At 36.0% G+C, this 20,257-nt stretch overlaps 1 long non-coding RNA gene across 1 annotated transcript in view; it reads left to right on the forward strand.

Moving 5' to 3' along the window:
• The window catches only part of LOC119873011, a 66,548-nt gene extending 48,573 nt beyond the window's left edge, over window positions 1–17,975 (forward strand). The window contains exon 4 of the long non-coding RNA XR_005362913.1: window positions 17,690–17,975. This is a non-coding gene — a long non-coding RNA (uncharacterized LOC119873011). The remainder of the gene's footprint in view (window positions 1–17,689) is intronic.
• The last annotated feature ends 2,282 nt before the right edge of the window (window positions 17,976–20,257 follow it).

The raw sequence follows: 20,257 nt of genomic DNA on the forward strand, positions 1-20,257 counted from the left end.
ATCTCTGCATTCCTGTCTTAAGAGTTAGGCTTGTGTTTTTGCCCAGCTCCCCAAATTTCTCTTTCTCTCTCTTTTTTTTTCTCAAAGAGGGCCCAGATGCCCAGCTTGAAGGAGTGCAGTCATCAGATAACCTCAAGGTGTCAGCTCCATTAGGGTTTGTCTCCGCTGCCAAGAGCGGTCCTATCCAAGGTCAAGTTGTATTTTCTGGGGGTAGGCTTAAGTTGGATAAAATTAAATAGTTCAAAACTCTTCTTTTTACATATCTATTACAAAGTGTGCCCTATTAAATATTGTCTTAACCTTCACCACTTTCATTACAGAAAACCTGTTCCAGGAATGATATTAAGGCTTTCTTTTAAATATTTTTACTGGAGCAAGTCCTTCCTCATTTCAATGACTATAATAAAATGAATTTTTCATATGTTAGAATTATCTTTTTCCCTATTTCAGGCAGTGATATTTTTCAAATTCCATGTATTTTAGACATTATTTCTTCAGTTTTCTTGAATTGGAAGACATATGTCAACATTTATCTTTGGTGTATTTTTTTTTTTTTGGCTCTTTAAGTTTTTATTTTAATTCCAGTGCTATATTAGTTTTAGGTGTACAATATAGGGATTCAACAATTTCGTATGACACCCAGTGGTCATTGCAATAAATGCACTCCTTAATCCCCATCACCTGTTTAACCCATCTCGCAACCCCCTTCCCTCTGGTAACTGTGTCAGTATTTATCTTGGTGAGAAATTCTAATGAACAAATTTATGCATTTCCGAATGCATAAATGCATTATGCATTTCCATTGAAATGGACTGAAATTCTCCCCCGCTCATTCTGTAGTGCTTCATGCAACTTATTGAGAGAAAATACCATTTGATCATGGTTCAGTCTGGTCATTGAATATTTCGTAGTGTCACTTTATGATCTGCAGTGGACACTATTACCTTATGACAGGAGAGCTCTGAGATACTGAGGACCATTTTGTGTTATCTATTTTGTGTTATCTATTCCTCCATTAATTTTCAATCATGCTGATCCCTTTTTCATCTTCCTTAGGGAACTTATAAATTTTGTAACTGATAAATTTTATAAAGAGCTTTCTGAATGCCTTAATTTCACATCTTTCTCCAGGTCTTGTCATGTACTGATATTGACTCTAAATTTCTTTCAGAGTGTTTTACTTTCTTTAAATGCATTCTTTAGTTTTCAACTTTTATTTTCTAGCCTAGGTTTTTGTTTATGACTGAAGTTGGGAAATAAATATGGATCTGCCTGGAAAGCTGTAGAATCACTTTATAAAGCAGTATAAAATTTGGTGAAAAGACACGTTAATCAATGTTAAAATTTTTCTGTGTTATATAAAATAAGAGGAGTCAATGAAAATGGTTTATTAAGAACAATTTTATATAGAATTCAAGTAAAAAAAGCGAGCATATTGTAATACCACTGAGATAAAGTTTCTAGTAGTACGAAAGTGCTCTATGTTGTTTAGTATATGTACAAACATACAGTACATATATACATACTTGAAGTAAATTTATAGAGACATACTTGAGTATGATACATATTGAATTCAAAAAGTTTTAGGATGTGGAGGTAATAGAATTATGAATGGATTCACACAGACCTGAAGTTCTTTTTGTATTTTTCATCTCTTTCTGTAAAGCTTCAATCTGGCTATTTTCTTTTTATGTATCTTCTAGTTTACTAATCCTTTCTGTAACTGTGTCTAATTTGCTGTTTATTGTGTTCTCAGTTTCAGTTACTGTATTTCCAGTCCTACGATTTCCATTTTATAATAGTTTCCAGCTTTCTGCTGAAATTCTTCATCTAATTGTTTAATATCTGTCAAGAACTGAGAAGAGTCTGAGATTTTATTTTGTTTTCAAGGTAACAAATTAGCATGCCACAGTTTCATGGATCTTGACAGAAGATACAGGGCTCATTGGATCAGAGAAATATCACACTGTTACTTGTAGCATGGCAAGATGCTGTGCCTCATGGTGACATTGATTTTCTTTGCTCCTCAAATACCATTTGAGGTGCAATTTAGTTGGGTACTGCAGTGGGTTTATGTCAATAGCCAAATATCTCCAAATTGGGAAATATAACTCTTTTATAATGAACTATAAGCAAATCCTCCATTTTTCCTGAAGGGAGACATCTTTATTATTCTATATAGAAAGCAAATCTTCCTGCTGCTTCAGAGGGAGAAATTACCATTCTCTTCCAAGGCTGCTTGCTACATTAGTATATTTTAAAAGAAAGTCAAGAACAAAAGCTGTCATTATTTTCCTTGTAAGATGGACAGAAACTCAGGAGACCCATAAAGAATTATATTCCAACAATTTCTTGAACTAAATCACATACTTAAAACTATTTTGAATATTTGCATCTTCCACACCTATCTTATTATCTGCTATTTGCCCTCAGTTTTTAGTACTGAGGTACTAATCTGCAGTAGTCATAGAAAGTGATTAAGAAGTAATTTTTTTATGTTTTATATCATTGAGGTTTTAGGGTTGTTTGTTACTGTGATGTACCTTAGCCTATCTTATCAGAATGTTATTTTTATTGTAATTACTCCTACTACTATTGGCAGATCTTAATGAGTTCTTCCAGACACAAAATGGAAATGTGGAAGACATAAATTCAGATAGCAAAGTGTCCACCTGCTTCCATGAGTAATACATCTAGCCCTACTTTCTACCTTTTACTTACTCCTTCTCCAAGAAGGAGGGCATATTTGATTGGTGACATAGGGTGAAGCTTTCATAAACTTTCATTTGGAGGCCCCTCCTCCCTTTTTGGAACATCCTGAGTGAACCTTCTGCCATAAGGTGAAGAAACACTGCTTGACGAGCAATCTTCCACACAAACTGAAGAGGAAAGAATGCTCTGAAAGCTAACAAGAAGGGTTCTGCTACGTATATCCCATGGATTGTTTCCAATCTCATTAATCCAAATTGTCTTCTTTTTCTTGGATAGGACTGAGTAAGGGAATAAGGAGGAAAGCACAAACTAGAAAAGAAATTCCTAATATTTCAAAGAGAATAGGAAGTTCTATTCATAAGAACAGCAAAACCTCCCTATGAGGCAGAAACACACATGTTTCTCTTCTCTTACTGCTATAAGTTACTGGGAGCAAAGACTTATTTCTGTCTAGTGCTCTGCTATGACAGGATAGGTGTATTTCATTCTAGGAGGAAAATGGTGGGAAGCCTAAATGTGGCAATAGACCAAAGTGCATTCATTAAACCAGTTTACTGGGAACCAAATATGTCTTGATACTTCATCTGCTTATGCCTTCTGTTCTTCAGTTGGTTACACTTGGTAGCAGAAATGGTGCAATTGTCCATCCTAGGTCCAACATATAGGACACAAATCTATCATTTGCTTCTTGTTCTTTCCCATTTAGGGAGCCATCTAGTATATTACTTCATGGAAATTAAAGCAAACCAACAGAGGAGTAGAGAATAGTGCAGTCACATTGAGAAGTAGTTACTGGGTTCAATCATTAACTGACTCATTTCAGCAACCTTGCTACCCAGCTCTATTTATGCTGGGGTTTCAGCAAAATGACAACCACAAGTCAAAGACCTTCAGAAGTTGCTTGTAAGTGATCAACAACACAACTGCTGAATTCACAAATGCCAAGGGTCAACTGTGTGCATGCACTAGTGTGTGAGTGAAACCAGTCTAGAAATAGCACAGGTATTGTAATCCCCTTAGCCCACTAATGGAAAGTTAGAGAAATTCAGACCAGCACATGGGGTTTACTCTTTTTGCCAGAGGGCCTTTCTCTTCAGAGTTTTTCTTTTCTAAGAACCATAGACATTTATTTTATTGCCACTCTATTCCACTGCACGGTTTTTCCCTGGGCTAAGAATGGAATTACTAACATTGCTTGTTCCATACTCTGAAAATTGCTGTCAGGTGTGAATTAAATGTTTTATTTGAAGATTTGAACTCCTTCTCATCAGTCACAAAGGGAATTTTTATGGAATAATACTCGTTGGCACTAATATAATTCTTTTCATCTTAGACTCTCTAAGTGCTTTGTAAACCTTCTCTCTCCGCGATCTACATTTCAATGAGTCTTATCACCCCTCCATCTAGCATCTCTGACAGAAGCTTTATACTAACTCCCTCAACTCTTCGGAGCCGCTTTCAGTTCCATGTAAGTGGCAAACATTTGAATAATTGTTTCTGGGTACTTAGAGAAAGGAGCAAGACAATTTTGATGACCTTCTGGCATATTGTGAATTCAGAATTTAGGAGAGGTGCTAAGAGTAAAACGTGTCCCTTGAGCTGACAGGGTAGAGAGAAAAAAGAATGTTAATAGCAGGTTAAGAAGAAGCAAGCAGCCAATTACCACCCCCCCCTCCCTCGCCTCCTCCTGCCAAGCCTACCAAAACTTTTTTTGATCTTAAAAAGATCACAACTAGGGACGTTACGGTTTTTCACCATTTGGGCTTTCAAATCATAACTGTTTTCTAGTCACTTATGTCATAACATGTTTCAGTTGGAAGGAATGGTAAACGCAACTCATAATCATGAATAATCCAGCCAAATCAATTCTATAGTTGAGGCAATGAGGTTCAGAGACATCTACTCTTTTATTAAAGATCAAGCACAAAGTTAATTAGTGCAAAGCTGGGTTCCTGGATATTTTTTACTGCTCTTCACTCTCACAACCTCATACCAACTATATTCTATGCCCTTTCCTTTCCTTTCCTTTCTTTTTCCTTCCTCCTCCTCCTTCTTCTTAGGCTTTGTTTTCATTTTCTTCTGCATACCATAGCTAGATCTTTGTCACATGGACAAGAGTGGTTTACAAGAATGAGAGAAAAATAAATATGAATTAAAATGCAACCAATATCTAGAAGGAAGAAAGGACTAGACTCTCTTCCTTGTCATTGAGGATGGCTTTCACTTGCACATTCTGTGTCATTTAAACCTTATATTATGTCATAGGGCTTCATCCCACTAAGGATTCTGCAAAACACAGGTTGTCATGTGAGGATAAAGCCTGAAATGTATCATATACCTTGAAATAAGAACATTAGGAAAAATGTTTTCAGAATATGATATAAAAAAATACAGAGACCAGGTTCTTCAATGAATGGTCATTCTTACCTTTTATACATAGTAGTTTTATCTTCTTAGCTTCAAGTCATCCTTTAGAGTTTGGGTCATTTAAAAATGATTTTATTTTTTAAAATCCTGTGGAGAAAGTGATATTAGATGTTGAAAGTTAAGGAGGCAATACGCCAAAGAAATTAACCCGTTGGCTAACGTTTTGAAGGAGATGCTTCTAACTGCTTTTCCTGAGTCATTCCTTCTTACTTCTGTGTGATTTATATAACTTTCAATTACTGGGTAGCACCTGTAAAACAGAATCATACAATGTTAGTGTTGGCAAGGGACTAAGAGATCCAAAAACCTTCGTTTCATTTGATGAGATTCGGAAGGATGAAATGACATATCCAAGGTCACCTTGTAACTCCTCCCTTAAATTTGATTTACTTTGGATATGAAGGTAGATTGTTCTTTACATTCTGGAAACATGGAATTTCAATATAAGACAAATCTTTGTGGCAATTTGGCCCCAGAGAATTTACATAGAGCAGGAAATTTCGAGTTATGATTCCCACAACAGTTTCAACTTGGCAATAGTCAGCATGCTCATTAAGACAGAGTCTCTGGGATTACTACATTAGCAGGTTTTCTTTTCTTTTTCAGTTTTAAAAAATTTTTTAATTGAATTTTTGGTTTTGTGTATCCTTGGTAGCTGCATTCATTTGGGGAAGACATTTCTTGTCAACCAAACACACTGCCTTAGGAAAAGGGAAAAAGTAACTCCAGGGAGTTAGGCTTGTTTAAACAAAGAGCCATCTCCGGATGTGGGATGCACAGAGCTGAGTCCAGGCAGAGCGCCACTGAGCTACTTTGCCAAGCTCATTAAATTCTTTCTTGCCTGCCACAATCACCAATAAGTTAAGAGGGTGTTTTGTTGTTCTCATCTCTCTTAGGCATCAGAGTTTTAGGAATTCTTCGCTCCTAACGTGACAGTATTTGTGGTGCTGCAGTTTGGCCTTCTTTTGATGGCTGTGTAGCACTTCTCAGAGATTATTGCAAATCATTCTAGAAGCTTGGCAGCAGTTAGAGTTTAAAAAATCTTTATAAAATCAATTTGAATGTGGTTAAATGAAAATATACTGCATCCCATAATAAAATAAAAGTTCAGATAGATGTTTTTTAACTTCTTTTCCTAAAATCATGTAAGAGTTCCCTTATGAGTCATTTATTCCCACCCCCACAATTTATACAAGTGGAACCAGGGCTGTGGAGGTGGTAGAAATCTTGGCCTAAATCAAGAGGGGCAAAGAAAACACCAGAAGCCTAAAACCTAGCATAGAGCTCAGGCCTTGAAAATATATTGTAGAATGAATCAGTTCCCAGTATTACTTTTCTTACTGCATCGTGGTTACTTGGTTACTTGCCCATCAGGTAACTCATCCCTGTCCCTCAAGTCCTCACTTGCAGATGACCCCACTGAGATGGACTCTGGCTGACCTGCATTCAAGTTGAGACATTTGAGTTCTGATGCACCAGGGCAGTCCCAAGTTCTACATCTTTCCACATGGCTTGAACAGGCGCTTCAATCAGTGACTTAATTTGGGATGGCTGAGAGCACAGCTCCCTATCTACTTGTTTCTCTTAACATGGACATTTTTAATCAGGCGCCTAATTTGGTCCTGGGGGATCTCACTCTGCTTTAATAATACATGTGACAAAATTTACCTCTTTGCTTTCAAAGTTGTTAATTATGGAGTGCATTTCAAATGAGCTATTGCAGCCAAGAAATCATCCCTTTTGGATGCTTACATACTTTAATGCTGAGAAGGAGCAATAAACATGGAAGGGTTATGAAACACCTCTCCATATGGACAGTGGTGCTTTGCAGGGGACCAAGCAGGGTAGTCATGAAGATTTTTTGGTGATGGGCTCATATTAAGTTGTATTTCAGGTTATGCTACAGACTCTGCATAACCCAGAAGGCTTAACCTGCTTTCAAAGCAGAGGAAAGAGGAGCAGACAAAGACAAACTTTAAGTGGCTAGGTCACTGAGCTTTTTAAGGAAGTAGACTTCACTTCAGGAAAAGACAGGTTTGTTTGTTTGTTTGTTATGCTTTCTATGGTGAGGATAGCCAATTGCAGATTGCTCCAGGCTTCCAGTGATCTTTGGGGTGTGTTCTCAGACTCACATGTGTTGTGAATCCTTATGGTTATTAAAGCTGTTCCTTCTTAATAAATTGAGTTGGTTTCTGTGAAATTTGTTATAGGTCTTCTGGTCTTCAGACATACAAATGCTGTTTAAATACTGATGTAGTTAAAAGGACTTAAACAATCACCTAAATCACTGTGCCTTAAAAGCAACAGAACCGAGCCAACCCATTTGCACGTTAGCCTCAGAAGATGGCTTTTAGTGGCTGCGTTCCAGAGCTTCCTCTATTATTTTCTCATTACCTGAAATGATTACTAGGCTTTGCAAATGACTTTGGGTGCCATACAAAATATTTACTTTAACCCTCTAGGGTACATTGTCTTAGAAAATATGATTGCTCAGGAGTTGGAGTAGGAATAGGTCTTCATGAGGTGGCCATTTTATGTCATCTACTCAGAGGCACGCTTAGTCTTAAATTGGGAGCAAGATAGAAGACAGAGCTAAGAAAAGCTTTCTACTTTGTTTTATGAGAAAAGCCAGGGATTTTGTTTTTTATAAATTTCGAGTTGAGCTCAGATTTACTAGGCATTACAAAGGCCTTTGGAATATAGTCTGGTGGACCAGTGTGATGTGATCATGTCTTTGTACTCATCAGCAACCAAAGTAGAAAATAGATTAATTTTTGAACATGTGGGTGGCAATAATTCTCCTTCTGAGAATTGACCTAATAGAAATTTTGCCAGTAGAAACTAGGTATTTTGCAGAGTAATAAAACTATGATAAAAAAAAGAGTAAAAGCTGATTACTATTTGGCTAGATGAGAAGTTGGAGAACCATCCCTCCTGTGCTATGTAAGGAGAAACTACTGGTGACTATAAATGGCTGCTCATGTGGGGGGACTCCCTTAATATCTTGGCCTTCACTTTCCTATTTCTCAAGTGAGAACTTTGGAGAAGATGGTGACAAAGGACCTGTCTACTTTGACTATTTTTATGGTCCAGATGGTTAAGATGCTAATGTAGATAAAATAACAGATAATGCTGCTCAAGGTTTTAGAAAATCTGGTAATTGCTAAATATTAAATTATTGGTACTCCTTTTGGTCATGTAGAACATTTGCAGTTTTTCACAAGCCATATGGGATATTTTTGTACATGAATCTTTTTCATCCCAGTAAACTCCCAAAGCTAGATCAAAAGTGGTCATTTATAAGATGTTTACTATATTACCAGAACAAAGCCAGCAAATTAAACTTTCACCAGGTATGTAATTTTGCCCATGTTATTATAAATTTCCCTCAATGGATATTATAACAAAAAAGAACCAAGATCAATATGAGAATTTTGAAAATGAATTAGCAATAACAAAAGATATGAATATATATTTTTCTATATGTAATATTCCTCTCTTTATCTGACACTCAATTTCCTGCCTTAATTTAAATTATCTCACTTTATTTATATGAGCTTTCAGCTTTTGGTAGCCCCTTTGTGATACATCAGTGCAGAACTCAATCAAGGTTGAGTGCAAGTATTCTGTTTCCAAGACTCTGATGTTATAATGTAAACCTCCTATTATAGGAAAAAACAAACCTCTCCAGCAATATATATACCTCAAATCCTATTTTATAACACATATTCCCAAATCCCAATCTAATCTCTCTATTATGCATGAGATATGTAGAAAGGATCTGGAGTATCATATAAACAAAGTTCCTTATTTGAATTGAAACCAGAGAGGCCTAATGGCTTGCCCATCATTGCACAGCTCTTCATAAATAGAAGTAGAGGATTCTGGATTGAAGAATATTCATGAAGAGTTGTCAGGGTGACAGATAAAAACGAGTAATATGTGTGGCACTGAAGGAAGTAAGATACTGTGTCATTTTTCTTTTTAATCTTATTCTTCTTAAAAAAATACATATTAGACTTTTAAAGTCCTGGCGTATCATTTAGGAGACTTTGTACAAGTTAATTTATGTCTCAGGATCTCAATTTTCTCAAATTATAAAATAAAATAAAAAAAATCTTAGATTGACTCAAACCTCAACTTTCTTCTAAAGTTAACATTGAATTATTTTCTTTAGGTCATACCAGTGACTTATTAAAAAGGCTTTTTTTTTTTTTTTTTTTTTTTTTTTTTTTAAGGAGAGAGTTGTCATGAGTTCAGGAAACACCAAGATTTTCATCTTTGTGCATTTTTTCTTAATTGCCAACAAGCAAAAGATGGCAGATTAAAGGCCTAAATTTTATTTTCAAAGTCATATAAGCAGGCCAGAATTTAAATGCGATGTTGAAGAATAAAATATCAACTTAATCTATTGAATTTGGATTTGGTTCCTATAATAGAAATTATTATACTGCATGGGGCAGAGAGTTCTTAACCACATGTTCTCAGGCAAATGTTGGGATTTCCTCAGCCATAGTGAACTTAACAGATTTTCACACAGTTTCTGAGGGGGCCTATGGTAGAGTGTGAGTGCTTTAGACAAATCACCAAGAAGTCTTATTTTTTTTTCTTAGATTAATTCTACAGAAAAGTGTAAGATGTGGCACCTTGGTGGTTTAGTTGGTTGGGTGGCTGACTCTTGGTTTTAGCTTGGGTCATGATCTCAGGGTCATGATCCTTGGGTCCTAGGATTAAGTCTTGTGATGGACTCTGTGCTCAGTGGGGATCTGCTTCAGAATACTCTCTCTTTCTCTCTGCACTGTCTCCATCCCTAAAATAAGTAAATAAATCTTTAAAAAAGTTCTTAAGACACTGACTCTGATCTCAAGGAGCAGGGTAGTACAAGAGGCAAATATAATCCATAGTAATTATAAAACAATTTAATAGACAAAGTAATGGAGATAATATTAAGATATAAAGGAATAAGGATGTCCCATCTATCCCAGATTTGGGAGAAGAGTAATCAGAGAAGGTTTCTAGGGAAGACAATCTCTAGAAACACTAGGTGCTTTGCCAAAGACCACACTGCTAATTAGTAGCAGAGCAAACATTGGAATCTATATTCAGTCACTTTCCTGAGTATCTAAGTTATTTTATTTATTTTTAAAGATTTATTCATTTTAGAGAGAGAGTGTGTTCAGGTATGTGTACAAGTGGGGAGAGAGAAAGAGAGACTAGAATCTTCAATCAAACTCCCTGTTGAGTATAGAACATGGGGCTCCACCATGTGCTCTACATGGGGCTCGACATGGGGCTCAGTCTCACAACCCTGAGATTATGACCTGAGCTGAAACCAAGAGTTGGATGCTTAACTGAGCCATGCAGTCACCCCACTGAGTGTCTAAGTTCTAATCTACTTTAAAGAGATGGAAAGGGAAGAATCTTAGATGGTGCAGTGTTCTTTCCTCTATGCTATACAACTCCCTTAAGTACATTTAACATTTTTCTGCTTACAGTAAAAGAAATTTAAGTAACTGCCCTGTTCTATTATTGTCAAACTTTTCTTTCTTTCATCAGTTGGTTGCCTGTTTATTGACTGGGTGTTATCCAAGTGTCTTCTATTGAAGAGCACCACAGTGTCCTAGTTTTAAGGAATGAATTATATTTCCTTGTTTTCTTATACTTAACCTATCAGGTCTGATGGTCTGAGGGGATGCACGTAAAATGCAATGGGTAATTACTTGCTGCTAACAATAATCAGTGTATATTAGCTAATTTTATTGTTAGTTCTTACAGAACCATACTTAGGAAGGTAAATCCATTGTTTTATAAAGGCATTAAAAGTCAAAGAACCATTTTTTTTTTCCTTTTCACTGTCTAATCTGAACTATTCTTTATATCTCAACATAGATAATTCATCATCTCCTCAAGGGCAAAGATAATTCTTTACTCATTTTTTTTTTTCCATCTCTCTAAAGTGTTTTACATGAAATAAATGTTCCAGGTAGCTACTCCCTTTTAATTTGGGATACAGAGTGAAATACACAGAACATGCCTTATCCTGACCTGGAGCCCATTTCAGCTGAACCCCAAAGGACCCAGAAACTTGTGACCGAGAAATGTAAATGTTTGATGTTGTATGACATTAGGTTGTGTGTTTATTTGTTATTAAATATTATTATAGCAACAGCTAACAGATATGAACATGTAATTGATGCCCCAGTATACTGAATGTTTCTGCAAGTTAGACGTATCAGTTTCTGCCACCTTTGTGTTATACACTAAGAGTCAATTGTCTTTGTTTCTATATTTTAATTTCAATTTCACCCATTATTTGAATTACATAAATTACTTTATGTTATAGTAGTCAACAAATCATGTTAGAGAAAAAACTTGTTTCTATAAAACTAAGTTGAATAATTCTTAAAGACTTAATGAAAATGCATTGTTAAAACATTTTAAGTCAAATGAAGTGTTGGTAAGAGCTTTTAAAATGACTGGAGAGGGGTGCCTGGCTGGCTCGGTCAAGGGAGCATACAACTCTTGATTTCAGGATTGTGTGAGCCCCACACTGGGTGTAGAGATTACTTAAGAATAGAGTCTAAAAATAAATGTTAAAAAAAAAGGACTGGAGCAAAATAATTAGAAAGATCTTAATTCAGATTGTTCTTTCTTCCTTAAATTCTCCTTTTCTCTTTAAAGAAATTAAAACTGGGCATTTTAGATGATGCTACATATGGTTTTATGAAAGAAAGATGAGTTAAATTTAAATTATTGGAGTTAGCCTCATAGAAAAGGTTTTGACCCTTAATGAAAGATTGCCGGAAAAAAACAAAAACAAAAACAAAAACAAAAACAAAAACAAAAAAAACAAAGAAAGAAAGATTGCTGAGCACATGCTTATTTGTGTATTTAAGGTAAAATAAAATGTCTATCTGTATTTGTATACATTTTTATGATTTTATTTTATAACTACTTTTTCTGCTTAACTGAACAAAAATCATCTTAATTCCTTTTTATTAAGAATGTCACAGTTTTGCAGTTTTGACTTTTTTAATAGTAGTTGACTGAGTTTCAGGAACGCTGACTGTTTCTGGTTATTTGAACATTTTGTTGTTGTCCGTACAAAATCATACCTCAGAATCATCTGGATTTGAATAAATCCATGAATAGAAAAGAAAAGATGGACAGAGTTACCATGTTTTCACCTGATTTTTTGGTTGCCACCAAATGAAACCGCCATATACATTATTTACCTAAAAACCTAAATCTTTGCAAAGTATGCATGAAACAGAGCCAATTATAAGAAAAAAAAAATTGCTAACATTTTCCATGCATCTGTACTTGGCTTGAGGTTTGGGAAAACTTGGATTCATTTCAGAGTTTTAAAGAAAATATTGCAGATATTGATTGATGAACCATGCTGCTGGTAGTGGTTTCTGGGATGCTGATGGTCACCTCCTGGGAACCATTCTGAGATGAATGCTCTGTGACATTTTAGGATCAAAAATCAATCTATAGGTGATGACATTCAATCACCACTGACTAAGGTTGGAATTGAAAAGAGAGTTCCAATTGGAAAAGCAAGCTTCACACCACATTACCCATAAGTCAATGGCTTGGAGTGTAGGGACTAACTACACAAAGAAATCCAAGAGCCATTCAACACCAGCTCACCAACAGTTTGGGACACATGTGAGTAATTTGCAAAGAAAGAGAGTTCTGGCTCAGACATTTGGGTTATTCTAGTTTCAAGAGTGTCAGTTCTCACCTGGACAGAAAAGGTAGACAGGGGGCTTGGCTTTAATAAAGTATACAGACTCTAGACAATTTCTAATACAATAAGATTATCATAGGCCCATAAAACAGCAGATTCAAAGACACTGAGCTATGGTTAAAGAAAGTCAGGTGGTAGTTTTCAAGGATGTTGAATATGTTCTTCCACTTCAAGATATTGTTTTGCATTAGGGTTTTTTTTTTTTTTTTTTTTTTTTTTAATTCTTCAGATTTTGAGAGAATGGGAGAATTGAACTATTTGTTCCAGGCAGATATGAAGAAATTCTTGGGTCAGAGATATAAAAATTATGTGAAAAAAAAGTGACTATGGGTATGATGTGTTGGCATTTATAAGCCTGCACAAACCAATTCCAAAATAGTAGGCTGGTAAAACTGAAGATCTTAGGTTGTCGTTGTTCTCATTTAATTAATAAACTAACACCAGAAAATATGTCAGGGAGATTATTTCAATATTCCCGATATAAACTGTGCCAATGTAGGAAAGGAAACATTTTCTTTTCCCTCCACCTATTTTGTGTTCACTAGCTGGAGCCGTGCAAAGTAGACTGACAGAAAGAGGGGAGATTAATAAGAGAAAAACACACAGTTTATTAACATGTGCAGCATCCATCACATGGGAGAAAACTCCATGATGAATAACTCAAAGAAATGGTTAGAACTTGGGCTTATACAGCATCTTAACAAGAACAATAAATTTATAGAGAATTGGCAAGACAAAAGAAAAGGATTTTAGGCTTCCAAAGGCAGCAAACTGTGGGAAGGGAATTATATGGAGGGTAACTAATGGAAGTTAAGGGCTAATTAATAAAGGTTGTTATGCAGACCCTTCCAGTACCCTCTTTGGGCTGATGAGGATCTAGACTTGTCTCCGGTGATTAACTTCTGTCCTTCCTAGTAGAGAGGAGAGGGGGGCACCTTTACAGACTTATGTCCTGTTTTAGGCAAATAGGTAGAGGACAAGAGTTTTTCTGGTATCTGCTTCTTCTAAATTGTGGTCAGCTCAAAGTAGCAGATTTTGAGGTGGCATATTCTGTCTCCCTCCTTCAAGGAAAATTGTTCTTGAAGATATCCATGTAACAATAAAAAATAACCAAAATGAGAGATCTATGATACAGTGAAGAAATTGCTGAAATGGGAATAAAAAGAGCCACATTTGTACGTAGTCTATAATACTTCCTACTCTTAGGACTTTTGAGAAAATTTTTGAGAGACCGTATTGTTATTCGAAAACTATCAATGCAATACAAAGTATCAACACAACTGTCATCCAGTTGTTGAGAACATGTCACAATGTAATACATAAGAGCAACCTGTATCCTACCTAATACTACCTTACATTTTTTTTAAAAGATTTTATTTATTTATTTGAGAGAGAGAGAGAGAGAGAGAGAGGCAGAGACACAGGCAGGTGGAGAAGCAGGCTCCATGCAGGGAGCCCAATGTGGGACTCGGTCCTGGGACTCCAGGATCACACCCTGGGCTGAAGGGGGCACTAAACCACTGAGCCACCCGGGCTGCCCACCACCTTACATTTGATTAGTATTTTACAATCAATTGAATGACACAAATATTGACTTATTTGTATATTCACTTAGTGCTTAGACACTTCAAAGTCTCCAGCTATTTGATGGAATTATTTCCTTTTAATAACAGGTGTTTAGCGTCTTGTGGATAACACTGGAAACTGTGACACTGATATTTGCCTAGAGGGAGGGGTGTAAAGGAACTCCATCGCTGACTCTGCACAGGGTTCAGTGGCCTGTAGCCCCTATAGTTGATAAGTATTCTTGAAAGAAATGGCTTTATTAAGCACTCTGTTGACAGGCTGCCCTTATGATCTGAGCAGATGGCAGTCACTGGTCTCTTTGCTTCTTTCCTCCCATAAGCCCAACTGTCTTTATACCTAGAGAAATCAAAGTGAATAATATATAGCTATTGGTAACGGAAAAACACAAACTCCAGACTTTTTCTATTTTAATTGGACCCTCAAGCAGGGAAACAGGAAGACAGTGGCAGCTACAACACTCAGCTTCAGATGCTTTGTCTTCTGCATATGGAAACAAAGAGTCCTTTATTCTGTTCTCAGCATGGTTATTTTTCACACAGGAAGGGATGGGGCAGTTGATACAGAGACTTCATCATTGTCTGATTTCATTCCATCACATCTCCATCATTCCTTTTCTTCACATTAATTGTCCTCTTGCTGTTTTCACCTTAGAAATATTTGTGGATACTTTTTATTGCTATACTCTTTTAACTGATAATGAGTCAATCTCTACACGTTCAATTATTTTTATTTTTATGAATTTTGCTCAGTAATGAAGGGAAACAAATGGGCTTTGGAATCAGATCTGATTACAGTTTTCCTCATTTATTTTGAAAAATACTTAACATTGAAATATAACTCCCAAGACTCATATGTCTCACTTGAGCAAATGGGGCAGTCTCAGGACCTTTCTCAGAGGATTCTGAAATCATTACATGAGATAATTTCTCTGACATGATTATTCAGTCCCAGATTGTATGCTAAAATTTCAGTAAAAGTTTTATGAAAAATATTTCTAGCTCTTATAACTTAAAGACTTAAAATTTCCCAACTTCAAGCGGGTTCATGGGTTTAGTAATTCATTTGTAGTATATAGAAGGATAAAAGGGGACTTTGACATTCATGCTGGTTGGTTTCATTAAAGTGGATGGTCACTCTCAGTCCAAGAGATTGAGACAGCAGCTTTTCTTAATCCCCCATAGGGAAAATAGCAGCTGCTAAATGATAAGGCCTAACTACCACACAAGAGAGAAGAGCTGTGTGTGGAGTCTTCTTTTAAGGGTCATCTTAAAAAATACATGGAGTCAGGGAACTTTGAGGCTCTTCATTAATTTCACAGCTTGAAAAAGTTATGTTAATGTGCACTAGACATGGTACTGTTGTAGGATAATCTATCTGCTGAAACATTCTTGTGTCATCCATTAAACTTGTTACTCAGTGGGATATCTATACAACTGATGAAAGAATGAGTGATCTCACTGATTTTCTTTTGAAGCAAAATACATTTTCTTTCTAAATTTCAGTGCTAAGATTTTATTTTCTTAAAATTAAGTTGGATTGAAGCAGAGAAAGGAAAGGATGATGCAAAAAACAAAGTGAAACCACATAGTACTGTTTTGTGCTTGCCATGTCTGCTCTTTGGGACTAATTATGAATGTAAATTTCTGTTATGAAGAAAGTTTCCCTTTGCCTTGCAATTTTCCCCTTTCTTTTATGCCCCACCTGCCAGTACAAACCTGGCAGGAACCCCATAGGGTTATGGAAGAATGAGCTAAATTCATTTCTGAGTTTTTGGCATCTCATATTCTATAATCCAAATTGGTCTCTAAATCTCACAGAGTACCTAGTGGGCCTCAGTGTTCATGGTTGGAGAATGAGTAGCTTGGAGGCATATCTGTTTCACCTTTGTTTAATTCAAAGGTCAGCATGAATTTTAAAATTAGTACATACCATTAGTCACAAAGCTCTGATTGAGAAAAATTGAGGAAGTAGCTGGGAGTGAGAGAGGGAAGTGGGATCATTTCACTGTTGGGGCAAAACCCACGTCAAACTGGTTCTTTACCCCTTTTGTCCAGGATGGACCTTTATATAGATTTGAGGAACAGAGTGCTGCTCCTCAAGGTTTTTTTTCTTCTTTTTTTAATGTACTGTGATAGAAAAAGGAAAAAAAAAAAGTGATGGCCATTTGAGCAGTTTTATAAGCTAAGGCTATGAAAGCTATAATTTGAAAAACTACGTGGGTGGCAATGTTGTTTAAGAGGGAAAAGAAAAGATAATTATGGGAAAAAAAAACACTCAGACACACAAATCAGGAGATGCTAATTACATAAGATGGTTAATTTAGGAAATACAGCTGAATTAGAGTCAAATTTCATATGACTCAGATCTTAAAGCAGCAGCAAAATAACCATAGAGAGCCTGGGGCAGTCTGGCATAGGTTTTGGAGGTATAAAAACAACAATATTTGTAATAGCTAATGTTTGTTGAATGCTTACTATGTGCTATATATTGTGTTTTTAAATTTTTACCCCATTTATTTCTCCCATCCACATACTAACCAGGCCCAACCCTACTTAGCTTCTGAGATCAGACGAGATCAGTACATCCAGGGTGGTATGGTCATAGACTACCCTACTTATTTCTTAAAACAAACTACTAAAAGAGTATCATTTCCCTCCATTTGTCAGATTAGAAAACTGAAGCACAAAATAGTCACATTATCCAAGAGGTAGGACCAGAACCTAGATCTTTCTGACCACAAAGCTTCTTATTTATGAAGAGCTCCTTCTCAGAGAATCTTCTATAATTCTGCAAATCAGAGGTCTTCTCCTGGGAGCTAAATCCAAAATCCTGGATTCAAAAGAACAAGAAACCTGGAAGAAACCTGTCTGTAATTTGCTTCTGTATGTTATCTTTAATTTTGTTCTTACCAACCTAGGGCTTACTATTAACATGAACCAACTTACTAATATCAAAACGTATTCTTTAAAACATTATTTAAAAAGCAATAAGGTATTATTTCTTAACAAATACTTAATGTAATACCTTTAATAGCTACATGAAATCAAAATAAAGTCTATCTTTGAGATGTTTAATATAAAGAGGAGTCTAACTGAGCGACATGGAAGAAGTTTGCTCCAGGGAGAGGTGAAAGACATCAGTATGTGATGTCTCTTTTGGACTCTGACTGTGATCTCATTATTATCTATTCTTCTCCCTCTCCCACAGAAGTTTGGAACCATGATGACAGATGTGGAAAGCCTCATCTCTATGTGATAGTGTCTATCCTCACATTAAGACCAAACTCATTTCAACTCTTCGGAAATGGATTCACTGGTTTCAGCACAATGACTCCACATTTTTTTTAGCACCTCAAATATTTATACCAATTTGTCAGCAGCAAGTATCAGTGACAAGTGGAGATAAAGTATTATTTATGCTGATATATCCAATTTTTACTTGTTTGACTGCTTTCTTGAAAGATGATGCTTTGGAAAATAAAATGTAACATTTATCATTGTTTGGTTGACTGTGGGAGGTGGGGCTTGCTCTCTTCACTGTGATCCAGTTAGTTCACAGAACTGAATGAACCTTCACAGACCATACCCCATTCAGCCTATGGCTCCACAGCCCCAGCACAAGAGAGACATTTGCAAGCCACTTTTGAAAGGCAGAGTAAACTGGTTTTATTTTATTTTATTTTATTTTATTTTTTTTTATAAACTGGTTTTAATACAGATAAAGATAAGTTGCTTTCTACAAGTTGCAACCTGTTTCAAAGCCAATGGATAAAAACCATTGCAGTTTTCAGATTTGCAATATCACATTGTTGCTATATGGGGAGGAGGAGAGAGAGTGAATGGCAGACAGAAAGGAAAAAAATGGTTGACAGTTTCAAAAGGTAATAGAGAAGACTGTCTATATTCCCCCCTCACCACAACATTATTATTTATGGAGTATTTAAAAGAATAATTTAATTAATTCACTTATTCAACCAATATTTGTTAAACACTTACCACATCCTAGAGACTATTCTGCAGTATAGGGATATAATAAGGAACAAAAGAGTCACAGTCCATTCCCTCTTGAAGCTGCTATTTGGGTGGGAGAAACAGATAAGAAATGAATAAGCTAGAATTTAGTATGTTACATAGTAACAGTATTATAAAGAAAAATAGAGCAGGAGTAAGAGGAGAATGAGCAACACCATTGCACACTGTTGTGTGGTTTGTTCACTGCACAAATGCACTCAGTTGAGGGGCTGAATGGCAATTGAAATTAACAAACATGTTGAGTCCCATATGTGCAGAATGATTGTCATGGTCTGAGGGTGAAGGATGGAGAGATTAGCAAAGGTTAAATTAGAACAATTTAAAAAACAGTGTTGGGGAATCTACCCTCTACAGGTTGCAACCTGTTTCAAAGCCAGTGGATAATAACCGTTGCAGTTTTTGGATTTGCAGAGGGTCTGCAAAATCACACACTACTAAATATTTGGGGATGGGAAGAGGAGAGAAAGACTGTGAATGTAAAGGAATAAGACGGCTGGTGAAGTTTCACAGGAAGGGTACAGAAGTTTATTTATCTGCATTTGGCCCTCACCTTAGTACTATTATTTATGGAATATTTTGAAAATTAATGTAATTTATTCATTTATTGAACAAATACTTGTTGAATACCTCCAACTAGACCCTTTGACACTCCCCAATTCTTGATTCAATATTTGATGGATTTTATTTGAAGATAACATTAAAATCATACTTTTGCTAAGTTTAATTTTATTAAACTTTGTAGTCTGGGGCTTCTCCTCTTTCTGTTTTGCAAGATGCTCCTTATTTGGGGGATTTCTTTCCAGTGACTTTTAGGTGACCTAACGTGAGTGTTTTCATTTTCATATTTGGAGCCTCAGAAAACATAATGGTGGTGAAAATCAAAGACATCTAGACTTTTTGTGTGAACAACAGATTTTTACGAATGCACTGTGCTATACATAAATTGCTATGTTAGTTTCTTTTTGAATATTTAACTTTTAGTCTGAAAACTCTGAGGAAGACTGATAATCATAGCCAGTTGTGGGCTTAGTTGACCTTATTTTAAAGCAGTTACTTACCTTCTATTTTTGCCAAATGGTTGAAAATGACCTTAAAACATCTCCATGAATGACATGGTAAAGAGAGAACAGGGAATTTATATTATTAATATTATTATTATTATTACTATTATTATTATTATTTTCCTCCTTTTTGTCTTTACCAATTATTCAATCAGTTGACCAATTTCGATTTGGTACACATCATAGGTAGATGGCATTGTGCTATTTGTGTATGCGGTATTTTAAAAAGGAAGACTGAGCTCTAATATGTAAGGAGCTAAATGGTGTTGGTTAAGTAAAACTAAGTTCAAAACATTGGGGTGGATATGTAAGTAAATGCTTAACTTCTGTAGTTTGAAGGTCTTGAGTTATTAATTCATAGTTCTTGGTTGTAAGCAAGGGAAGCTGAGTCTAGTAGACTAGGGAAATGGAGTTTAAACTTATCATGTGCCTCATAGATCTACTGGGAGAGCAGAAGAATAAACCCTCGAATAAACTTTGAAAAAGGCATGGCTTAGAACACATCTGATGAGTAAACTGCTGCTTCTGCTGCTGGCCATCAGATTCTAGAATTGGCATGATTGCTAATTATGGGTCAGATGTTCAATCCTGCATCCACTGCAACCCTGCTGCCACAAGCAAAAAGGGAACTCTTCATCCCTGCTCTCTGGTATCACTAGCCATGGGGGCCAAGTCGAGGATGG

This window comes from Canis lupus, chromosome 8, assembly GCF_011100685.1.
Source record: "Canis lupus familiaris isolate Mischka breed German Shepherd chromosome 8, alternate assembly UU_Cfam_GSD_1.0, whole genome shotgun sequence".
Classification (NCBI taxonomy): domain Eukaryota; kingdom Metazoa; phylum Chordata; class Mammalia; order Carnivora; family Canidae; genus Canis; species Canis lupus.